This window comes from Podarcis melisellensis (genome assembly GCF_964234715.1).
Source record: "Podarcis melisellensis genome assembly, chromosome: 2".
Classification (NCBI taxonomy): domain Eukaryota; kingdom Metazoa; phylum Chordata; class Lepidosauria; order Squamata; family Lacertidae; genus Podarcis; species Podarcis melisellensis.
The window spans coordinates 106,730,031-106,742,417 of NC_138529.1; the positions used below are offsets into that span (position 1 = coordinate 106,730,031).

General features: G+C 44.3%; 1 long non-coding RNA gene across 1 annotated transcript; it reads right to left on the reverse strand.

Annotated features, from left to right (window-relative positions):
• Nucleotides 1-8,470: 8,470 nt before the first annotated feature.
• On the reverse strand, nt 8,471-10,881 carry LOC309365287. Its single transcript, XR_014165964.1, has 3 exons — nt 10,360-10,881; nt 8,814-8,924; nt 8,471-8,551 (listed from the first exon to the last, which is right to left on the reverse strand). It is a non-coding gene; the product is annotated as an uncharacterized lncRNA (long non-coding RNA).
• Nucleotides 10,882-12,387: the final 1,506 nt, after the last annotated feature.

A 12,387-nucleotide genomic window follows, 5' to 3' on the forward strand; every position in this document is an offset into this window, starting at 1 on the left:
TCAGAGAGAGAGATGGGGGTAAGGCTCCAGGAGAATAGGAGAGACTCTACAGCAGAAGCAGGAACCAGCAGGGGGAGCGCAGGAGTTCCAGCAGAAGGGGAATCGGAGGGAAGGCTCTGGGATACTTCTAGTGAGAATAGTGCAGAGGTAACAAGACCCCCGTTAGCAACTCCCACCCCTCGCCGGAAACTGTCACGCAGAGAGTCACGAAGGCGCATGTCCGTCAAACAGCTTTTATGTTGGAGTAAATCCCGTAGACGCCCACTGTCAGATTCTACCAGCGACTGACGGAGTCATGCTTTGGGGGCTCCGTTAGTGCCTGGGTTTGGTTGACCAGCCAAACCCCAGAGGGATTAAGCTTTTACGCACAAGCAGCTCATTATCCCATCACAATCATCTTCATAATATTTTCCTTTAACATCATACATGCAGTGAACTTAACCCCTTTCTTCCATAGCCTCTCCCAATCCTCCACCATTATATTATGTCCCATATCTCTTGCCCAATCAATCATAACAGATTTAACTTCATCCTTTGTATGCCACTCCAACAACAAATTATACATTTTAGACATATTCTTAACTTTAGTATCTAACAACTCCGTTTCCAATTTGGTTTTTTCTGTTTCAAAACCATTTCTCTTATCCATCTTATATAATTCATTAGTTTGATAATATTGCAACCAATTCACTTTATCTTTAATTTGTTCAAATCTGAGTACCTCAACCACTTGTTTTCCATATTTAACTTTGGGGGGGGCTGTGCTTCAATTGGCGAAATCCATTTTGGTGTTTTTCTTACTAAGAGATCTTTATATCTATTTTTTAAAAAAATAATATTTATTGACATTTCCAAGAAAAAAGAGAAAATACAAAAAAAGGGGGGGGAAAGGAATTACATAGTCCAAAAAAGAAAAAAGTATAAAATACAGAAAAAAGGACTTCCGGGTTAGCGCCATCGGCGAATGGCGGAGTTCCTCCGATCGGAGGAACGGGCTCCGAGGAAATTGGGTCTTCTCACTGCGGCAAAGGTGGGGACCAGCTAGAAACCCCAGGCGGAGAAGCCTGGGGACGTGGGGTTCGGCAGAGCACCAAGAGCGCCTCCCCTACTTGCGAGGAAACTCTTTTTGGGGCTCCGGAGCGAAGTGGGGTGAGCAGCGCGGTGCAGTGGACCGATTGCTATTTCCACGGAGCGAAGCCGCACAGCCATCGTCCGAGAGCGCTGACTTTTTCCTTATGACATTTGGACTCCAAACAAGTACCCATGAGTAAAAACGGAAGATTTGACTAAGGAAAATTTTTTGAATTAGGCAACGAAGCGGGAAGGTCTAAACAGGAAGTCTGCCTTCCGCTTTTTGTAAACAGACTGAAGCAAAGATCGTACAAGCTAAATAGCCTGGAATTTGATTTTAAGATTGAAATTTCCTGCACCCATGACTACTAAAACCCCCTTGACAGCAGGAGGAAAGGGGGGAAAAGAACTTTGACCGTCTAACCCTGCAGAGAGAGAGTAAAGGAATATAAATTTCCATCGCCCCAAACCTGGGGACGGGACATCGGGACAGAAACCTTTGAAGAAAACAGAATATCTTCGGACAGATAGAAATAAAAGAGAAACAAATTAACTTTAATGTTGTTCTCTGCTTTTTTGTATTGCAAAGAAACAAAGTACTAGAAAACTGAAAGTAAATCTTCCTTTGTTGGATACATTTTAAAGATGGACGTTAAATAGAAATTGTGTCCCCTAGAGGGAGCTTGTCAGTTTCTTTGTTGCAGTCTACAGGGAGACATAACAGCTGTGAGAATCAGCGTGGGACAAGATACTTGACCTTGATCAGAAATGAGTAGGGAGGAAATTCCACTTTCTGCCCTTGGCAAAGTGAATGCTTTGCTGCAGCAGCTGCATGAGGATATGAACTTGGTGAATGAAAAGTTGGATTTTATGGCTGCTGTACCTAGAAAGTATGAACTGACAGGAAAAGAAGAGAAAGAAACTTCACAACAACCAATTCAGGAAACTAACTCAAGGCAAGTCCAAGGGCAGTGGAAGATGGGAGAGGTTGCGATTGCACCTCAAAAGTTATGAAGGGAGGGATCTAAAGTCATCGAACTCGAAGAATGTCTGCAAGCTTTTGGAGTTAAGGAAATTCTTAGCTCTAGTGGGACTGTGAAACAAAATGATAAGTATCTCTGGAACAACTATTACTTGGATTACAAGATCAGCATAGGGGAGTGGGACTGTGGGGAATGGAACAACCTGATGAATAAAAATGGAGACTACGAATGTATGGAATTCCCCAGAGACCCACTCCCCAAGGAGAAAGGGAAGAAACTATGAAAGAATTCAACAAGGGACAAGGAAGTGTTTTATCATAAACAGGAACAAGAAAACCAGCAGAGGGGGCATGGAAGTGACCTGAGAGCCTCAGACATCAGAACACCAGACTGATGGTTAAGAGTTAAAGGGAGAAAGGACTGACAAAACCTGAAATAGAAATTCTTCTCAAATTTTTATCCAACGTCCCTTCTTCCTGGTTTCGGGTTATGTCAGTCCTTTTAAGTCTCACGTCCAGTCCATCAATCTGGTGTTCTGATATCCGAGGCTCTTAAGTCTCTTCCATGCTCCCTCTGCAGATTTTCTTGTTCCTGTTTATTCTTACACCCTTCCCTGTCCCTTGTTGGTTTCTTTCATAATTTCTTCCCTTTCTCCTTGAGAGGTGGTCCTCCGGGGAACTCCAACCGGTAATAATCTCCATTTTCTTTCATCAGGCTAGCTGATTCCCCAGAGTCCCACTCCCCCAGGTTAATTTTGTAATCCACAAAGTAGTTGTTCCAGAAGTAGTTGTCAGCCCATTCCAGAGTCCCGCCAGAGCTGAGAGCTTCCTTAACTCCAAACACTTCCAGAAACACACCATATTCAATCTTGCAGTACTGCAGCCTTTGGTCGTGCAGGACTTTAGGTTTCTCCATCTGTGTCTTTTGAAGTGCAATCACAACCTCTTCCGTCATCATCTGCCCTTGAGCTTTGCCTGTCAAGTCAGTTTTCTGAATTAATTGTTGTGGAGCTTCTTTATCCATATTTTCTGTTAGTTCATATTTACTGGCTACAACAGACATAAAATCTAGCTTTTCATTCATCAAGTTCATTTTCTCATGCAGCTGCTGTAGCATAATATTTATTCTGCCAAGGTCAGATGACAATATTTCTTCCCGGCACATTGCTGTTCAAGGTCGGGCAGCTGGTCCCATGGTCTAATTCCCAGAGTTGTAGAGTCACTATAAACTGCAGCAACAAATTGACAAGCTCCCTCTAGGGGACACAATTTCAGTTCACATCCATCTTTAAAATGTATCCAACAAAGGAAAGCTTACTTTCGGTTTTCAAATACTTTGTTTCCTTAACATGCAAAATGCAGAAAGCAGCATTAAAGATAATTTGTTTCTCTTCTTTTTGCTATCTGTCAAAAGTAAACCACTTTCACTTGATGGGCATCTCCGAAAAATTTCTGTTCTGACACCCCGTCCCCAGGTTTGGGGCGACAGAGACTTATGTTCCTTTACTCTCTCTCTCTGCAGGCTTAAGAAATCAGAGATTCCCCCCCCCTTTCCGCTGCTGTCAAGGGGGGGTTGTTGTTTATGATTGCAGGAAATTTTCAGTCTTTAAATCAATTTTCCAGGCTATTTAGCTTATAAAGTCTTTGCTTCAGTCTATTTACAAAGCGGAAGGCGGACTTCCTGTTTAGACCTTCCCGCTTCGTGCCTAATTCATAAATTTTGTAGTTTTCTTAGTCGAATCTTCCGTTTTTACTCACGGGTATTTTTTGAGTCCAATTTTCATCAGGAAAAGTCAGCGCTCTCCGGTGATGGCTGCATGGCTTCCCTCTGTGAAAGTAGCAGTCGGTTCGATGCACCGCGCTGCTCACCGCACTTCGCTCCGGAGCCCCAAAAAGGGGTTTCCCGGCGAGTAGGGGAGGCGCTCTTGGCGCTCTGCCAAACCCCATGTCCCCAGGCTCCTCTGCCTGGGGTTTCTAGCGGGCCCCCACCTTCGCCGCAGTAGGAAGACCCAACTTTCATGGAGCCCGCTCCTCCAGTCGGATTGGTAGAGCTTGAAATAAAAACAACATCTTCAGCAATACGTTCATCTTAACCACCAATATTCGGCCCATCAATGAAAGTTTTAGATTTGACCATATCTGAAGATCTCTCTTGATTTCATTCCATAATTTTTCATGGTTATCTTTATACAGATTCAAATTCTTTACCAATAAATTGACACCCAAATATTTAACTTTTTTCACAGAAAAAAGGCCTGTGCTTTCAAAAAGGGTTTTTCTTTTGTCATTATCTAATTCCCCCCCCCCTAAAACTTTGGTTTTGCTCTTGTTTAATTTAAATCATGCTACCTGCCCAAACTCTTGAATCAGATCCAGTGCTTTTACTGCACTGGTTTCTGGATCTTGTAAAGTTAAAACCAAGTCATCAGCAAAGGCCTTTAATTTATATTGCTTGGATCCTTCTACAATGCCTTTAACCTCCTCATCTTTCCTCAACATATTTAACAAAACCTCCAGAACAGAAATAAATAGCAGAGGGAAAAGTGGGCACCCTTGCCTGGTTCCTTTCTCAATTCTGATTTCCTCTGAGACCACATTATTAACTATGATTTTTGCTTTTTGCTCAAAATAGATTGTATTAATACCATTTAGAAATTCCTGGCCAACCTCAATTCTTTCTAAATTTTTCATCATAAATAACCAAGAAATATGATCAAAGGCCTTTTCAGCATCAATAAACATTAACATTGCTTTACAATTTCTTTTCACTTCCAGTCTTTCTAATATATCAATTATATTTCTAATGTTATCTTTCGTATGTCTCCCAGGCAGAAATCCTGCCTGATCCTTATGTATATAATCTGATAGAACCTTTTTCAACATGTTGGCCAAAATATTTGCAAAAAATTTATAGTCCACATTATGAGATTGGTCTATAGTTTTTTACATCAGATATATCCTGATCTGTTTTTGGAATCAGAGTAATAGATTCATCTTTCCAGGTTTCGGGAGCTTTGTCCCCTCTTAGAATCTTATTGCACACATCTGCCAATGGTTGAATTAACCAGTCTTTGAATATTTTATAGTATTTTGCAGAAAGACCATCTGGTCCCAGAGCTTTGCCTAACTACATCTTATTTATTGCAATCTTGACCTTCTGTCTTGTAATCATGCCATTTAGTAGGAGCCTTTTATCCTCGGGAATTTTCTGCATTTCATTTGCCTGAAGAAATTGCTCAATTTTATCCTTCTCTTCTTTACTTTTTTATGTTTCTCCGTGAAGTTTTGTGGCTCCACAGCTTTGGGTATAAAATGGTTCAATCTACTGGTACATTATGCAGCCACCTCACATAGCTCATTGTCAGCTGTGGCTGTAGAACTTCGCTGTGGTGCTCTGCTAAAGAACTCTCTCCCACTAGAAATATGACACACACACACACCCCGTTCTGCTGTTACCAACTTTTCATCACCACATGAATAACTTTCTGGTGTGTTCAAACCCCCGGCTACTGGAGGCCAAAACCGTTTCTCTCCCACCCCACCCCCCAATCTTTTCTTTTGCTCTTTCTTTCTTTTTCTTTTCTTTTCTTTTCTTTTTTTGAAGTGGCAGAGCCCCCTCAATATTCAGAGGGCCTCACCTGAGATATAAGGGTGCTGTGTTGGGCCTCCTCAATTTTCCAGAGAATCTGGCACCTCTAGGTATATTGTGCATTTAGGGAAGAGAGTGCTAAGCAATACTCTGTTCACCATGGCAGTATATTTCTTTTTAGAATGTTTATGGTTTAAATGCATATGTCTGTGGTTTAAATGTATGCGTATATGTGTTATAGTACACATATATAAGGGCTGCTGTACACCTGGGTTTTCCCAGACATATCCTGGATTCGTCCAGGTGGAATTTCCAAAAATCGCTAAAATATCCTGGAAAACGTATGCCAACTCATGCTGAAGGTGTTGTTATTTGGGTAATTTTCTTTAACAATGCCTCAAAAGCTTCAGATATATATATATATATTTGGAGAGTTTGAAAAAAGAAGAAGAAAAGAAAAGAAACAGCTCAACAACTTAGTGTCCAGATTTTCACTTTTTGAAATATGGCAACCCTAACATATATGATGGGGGAGGGAGGTTTCACCATGGGCGATTCTGGTGACAACCCAACCTGCCCTGGAACTAGTCCTAAATTGGTTTGGGAAGCAGGACTAATGTTTCAGGGGGGACCTGCTAAGAGCTGGGAGCTTCCTTTCTGGAAAGTGGGGCAGGGGGAGGTTTCAGCACAGGCCAATCCACCCTGGGCCATTCTGGCAACAGCCAGGGTTCCCTGGAACTAGTCCTAAATTGGTTTGGGGAGCAGGACTAATGTTTCGGGGGGTTGGGAACCTGCTGAGAGCTGGGAGCTTCCATTCTGGAAAGTTCTCCTCCATAAGTGGCCCCTCTGTATGAACAATCTGCAGGAAAGTCTCTTGCAAGGCAACAACTACTCAGGGGATTGTCTACTTGTGAGACTACTGCACTTTTGGAGCCCAAAGGACACTAGTTCACTCTCTGGAGCAGGGAGTTCTGGTTTCAGAGCATTGCCTACTCAGTGACAAAAGTTGTCCTAGGATCTTGCATGAATTCCTTTCTCTAACATTACAGCTTTCACGTGTATACAATCAGGTGCCTCAGTTGCAAATCTCCATTATGTTTGAGTTGGTCTTTTGTTCCCTCTCTCAGGCCACCAAGAAAAAGGTGTGAAAATGAATCACTCCAGCAACACAGCCTCAGGCTGTAACGGAGGCCAGTGGAGAGTCAGAGCTTTGTTTTCAGTTCTGTATGAAGTAATTTCGTATGTCTAAGATGCTGTACCTGTGCTTGGATAAACACATGGCATTTTATGCAACTCTCTGGATGTAACATTATTGTTCTGAGTGTCTGTTTTGGAACAAGTTCTGTTAGTAAAGCTTTTGAACCATAATTTTAGACTGGACAATTTTTATTTCCAGAAGAGTCAGATTTTATTCATCCTATTGCTTCCATATGCATAATATTAATAATCACAGTATGCCACAACCCACTCCAGTCCCTCAGACAATTATCCACTTATGGGACATTATTTTCCAAATAATAAAACAATGAAAACATACATAAATGAGGACACACACACAAAGTGACCAGAGGAGGAGCAAAGCAGTTGAACTGAAGAAGAAGAAGAAGAAGAAGAAGAAGAAGAAGAAGAAGAAGAAGAAGAAGAAGAAGAGGAGGAGGAGGAGGAGGAGAAGGAGGAGGAGGAGTAGGAGGAGTTTGGATTTGATATCCCGCTTTATCACTATCTAAGGGAGTCTCAAAGCAGCTAACATTCTCCTTTCCCTTCCTCCCCCACAACAAACACTCTGTGAGGTGAGTGGGGCTGAGAGGCTTCGGAGAAGTGTTACTAGCCCAAGGTCACCCAGCAGCTGCATGTGGAGGAACGGAGACAAGAGCCCGGTTCCCCAGAACCCGGTTCTATCGCTCTTAACCACTACACCACACTGGCTCTCATGATGAGCATTTGATTCACAAGAATGCATAGCCAGTTGTTCTAATGCCAAGTACTGTCAAGGGGGAGAAATCTCCTGTCCTCTTGGAGGCTCCCTATGCATTTTGGACTCTGGGAAATCAGTGGTTTAAAATGTGTGGGAACTAGTGTTGAAAACAGGTGCCGGAACTCACCAAGAAGTTGTTATAGCAAGTCACCGGGTGACTTGGGGCAGCCCTGAATAGATGCTGGTGCCCCTGGTTCTGGTGCAAGTCAATTAAATGCATCCTCACCTCCTCTTAGACTTAGATGATGGCTAGCGCAGCTTGGAAGGGCCCTTGCACAAAGGCACATGCATGCAACAGTAGAGGCCTGGCTGGAAAGCTTTAAGCCTGTCTACATGGGAAATGGGTTGAAGAACAGGAAATATGAATTGGCCCCACCCCTTAGCTTGACCAATTACAGCTACGAGCAGATAAGAGCTAGGTGGAGTCATAGATGTAAACTCACACACACTGGCCAGCTTCTGTTTTGACTTGAAATGTTTGCTTTGGGCTTTGTTTTAGGTACATGAAGGGAAGAAGTGGGACCAAAATGGCACCCACCTGAGAAGTGCTGGAACTGCACTCCGGCATGCTGAAGAAAAGCACTGGTGGGAACCCTCCACAAATACAGAAGACTGCCCACCTCACACAGCCAGGCTCCAATTTGTGGAGGGAGATGAGGATAATTGGGGTGGAGACTGTGGGTTTGGCTCCCCCAAGTAGGTCTGCATCAGAAGGTCTGCAGAGGGCTTTTGTCTGTTATTTGAATTGTGGTGCCATGAGGTTGCTGGACAGATTGGAACAATCTAGGAAAACAATAGGAAAATCATTCATTACATAAGTCAGTTTCGCAGCATGTAATTTTCTCTTTTTTCCCCAATGTGTATTCCTTTCCACAAAGCTCCTTCGATTCTTCACTGCCACATTCTTTGAAGTATTGAACCTTGTCTCCATTTTCTTTTGGAGAGAGAAAGAGAAGTATTTGTGTTAGCAACAAGTATGGAGAGAATGTGACTGAATTTGTTCATAGCAAAAGAGAATACATTTAAAAGGACAAAGTTTACTCCACATCATTGACGGATCTTTGGTCAGATCCAACAGGGCTCTTCTTGAGCGCTTACCACCACTGAAAAGTCAGGAGTCCGTGACCCTCCTCAACTTCCAGTCATCCTAGTCCAGCATACGGAAAGGAGGACTGTAGCTGGGACAGACTCATTACCTGAAAATATTTCTCCCAATACACAAATGACTCCGGTACACTTCCCATCACTCGGTTCGCATGGTTCATCAGGATTATTTGAAATACATGATCTGCATTCGATAGCATCCACTGCAAAAGACAGACATTTATCCATGCAAACACTGTCCTTACTTTAAAACTCATTCAATCAGGGGCTTTGTTAAGGGATGGGCCAAGGGCTGCAAATTTTGGGTCCTGCACACAGGCCCTGCTAATCCTACCACTCCCCCCGCCTTTAACGGTTTTCTTTCCTAATGGGAAGCTGCTGCACTGCAAAGCATAGTGCTGGTGAAACCCCAGGCCCTCCCCTCTTAATAATATTGATTAAGATACATTGGATACAAGCCTATATATTCACACACAAATGAAAAAAATTCTTATATCATGAGAGGGCAGAATGACTCACCTCCTCAAACATAGGGAGCTCTCTAACATCAAGTCAAGCTCTCTCTCCATTTCCCCCAGTTTTGTCCCCAGAGTCTCAGGATGCCTGGTGGGGGGGTTAACCTGGGGTTTTCTGCATGGAAGACACGGGCTCTAACACTTCTCTTAGGGGCCCATGGTAGGAGGCATCTTTGCTCTCCCACCCCATAGTGACATCCATCCAGCTGCTGAAAGAGTCTGACACCAAAACTCCCTCCAATGTGGAGTCACTCTAGTTCAGTGGTTTCAAAGAGTGTGTCATGGCACCTTTGGGGTGCCTTGAATGATGGTTGGGGGGCGGGCTGTGGGCAACACTAGCCTCCATCCCTCTTTCCTTCCCTCCCTCTTCTGATGCCCTCTTGAATCTCTGCCTCCCAAAGGCTATATGTTGCAGCAGCCCTGGCTACAAGCTCCCCAGGCGTGTGGTGCCTCTGGGGCTGACCAGGGGGTGCTGGTTGCCAGGAGCAGAGGCAGCCTCAGAGTAAGCAAGCAAGTGGGTGAGGGAGCCCAGCCAGCCAGTCCACTAGTCCTTTCTCTGTTGGGAATGGACAGACAAGTGAGGAGGCAACACTCTTTGTGATAGGGGTGGCCCAGTGATGGGGGGCGGCTGCCCAGAGGACTCACAAGGAGAGGGGAGAAGAGTGGAGGCTGCAGGAACACTCCACAAGGGAGGGTGTTCAAAAAGGGGTGAAGGGCTGTGGGCTCTGCAGCCAAGGGGTGGCATAACTAGGCTCCTGAGGCTTGGAGCCCATTTCCACACAGGGAAGCCACAGAAAGAATGTAGTTGGTCAAGGGAGCCATGGACCCAAAAAGGTTGAAAATGTCTGCTCTAGTGAAAGACTATCTCAAGGAGGCACTGAGGAGATCAGAAGAATGGTGGCGGGTTTTGCTCATCTCCCTGACAATGCACAAGAGATTTAGATTGAAAAAGAGGTCATATTGCTGTCAGCTGAATTGGACTCTCATGTAGCCTCATCAGTTACCCAAACATTCTGAGTGCAGGGACTACGCTTGCCTTTCAGAAATTGTCCCTGCTGAATCTCCACCGACACACACAGCTAACATGTGACAGAGCTCAAAAAGGAGTTGGGGGATTTCTTACCTCCAGGCTTGAGGCAAAGCAAAATACAGAACGCAAGCAGGCAGACCTGAGCCACACGTAGGCCCCGATTATCAGGAAAGAAGCTCTGCCCCATTGATACCCCTTTTGTATGAGGAGGCAAGTTCTGAAGTCTGGCAGATGAGAGACCACTGGGTTGCAGGGCAGATCAGGCCTCCTTGGAGTAAGTGGTAGCCGCAACTCAGCCTCTGGTAAGGTGTGACGAACCAAGCTCAACACAGCAATTATATAAGGTCAGAAGAAACTTCATTGGCTTCTCAGGACACCTGGAAGTGATGGGCTTGAAAGATACAAGCCACCTCTGGAAATATGCTGGGGTGGTTCTGAAGAGCAGTAGAGGGGTGGGTAGTGGTTCCTTTGATCTGATTGGGATATAATGCATTGATTGCTCACAAAAATCCAAATGGGCTGTACTGAATGTCCTAGACCTCAGAGGCCACCTGATGCTATCATACAAGGAAGGAGTTCTTGTTCCTTTCAGTGGGTTTTTTGTCCACCTCCATATTTCTTGGTTGATGGAGTCATACAGGATCAAAGCTGGAGTTGATGCACATTAGTGGGGAGAGATGGAAAGTTGGCTGGTTAGTCAGCTGAGTGAGGCTATTTCTTCTTGCATGTTAACTGCAAGGACTTGGAGAAACATCCTACTATGCTAGGGTTGTGATAACTGATCTGATTCCTTTAACAGTCCCTCTGTTTTTAAACCACACTCAAATACACAGGTCACAGAGTTCATGCCGTTTGTTTGTTTTATTCCTGAAGTTTTGTGACTCTGCGGAGTTGCCTTTAGAATGGTTCAATCCACTGGCATGGTAATGTATTAATACCTGGGGAGAAGAAAGGGATTTGTTTGTGTTCCTGGAAGACCCATGATTGTGATAGAAGGAGTGAGTATTAGAGGGAAGACATTCAGAGTCCCCATCAGAGATGCCTGTGTTGAACGGCAGACTGACTTCTCATTCTTCCCAAGTGTAGGGGCCTGACTTTCTCGAAATGAATGTCAATTCTTCCCCGAGGATATGTTCACATTCATGGCTTGAAACACTGTGAGGGCATTTCTGCCCGGTGCATTTTCAGCTTGCTTTCTGTAGAGGACATGGGTGTCCTTTAGAGAATAAAGTGAAGAGTGACTAGTGGTGTGCCACAGGGTTCTGTCTTGGGCCTGGTCTTATTCAACATCTTTATCAACGACTTGGATGATGGACTCAAGGGCATCCTGATCAAATTTGCAGATGACACCAAACTGGGAGGGGTGGCTAACACCCCAGAGGACAGGATCACACTTCAAAACAACCTTGACAGATTAGAGAACTGGGCCAAAACAAACAAGATGAATTTTAACAGGGAGAAATGTAAAATATTGCATTTGGGCAAAAAAAATGAGAGGCACAAATACAAGATGGGTGACACCTGGCTTGAGAGCAGTACACGTGAAAAGAATCTATGAGTCTTGGTTGACCAGAAACTTGACATGAGCCAACAGTGTGACGCGGCAGCTAAAAAAGCCAATGCAATTCTGGGCTGCATCAATAGGAGTATAGCATCTAGATCAAGGGAAGTAATAGTGCCACTGTATTCTGCTCTGGTCAGACCTCACCTGGAGTACTGTGTCCAGTTCTGGGCACCACAGTTCAAGAAGGACACTGACAAACTGGAACGTGTCCAGAGGAGGGCAACCAAAATGGTCAAAGGCCTGGAAACGATGCCCTATGAGGAGCAGCTAAGGGAGCTGGGCATGTTTAGCCTGGAGAAGAAGAGGTTAAGGGGTGATATGATAGCCATGTTCAAATATATAAAAGGATGTCACATAGAGGAGGGAGAAAGGTTGTTTTCTGCTGCTCCAGAGAAGCGGACACGGAGCAATGGATCCAAACTACAAGAAAGAAGATTCCACCTAAACATTAGGAAGAACTTCCTGACAGTAAGAGCTGTTTGACAGTGGAATTTGCTGCCAAGGAGTGTGGTGGAGTCTCCTTCTTTGGAGGTCTTTAAGCAGAGGCTTGACAACCA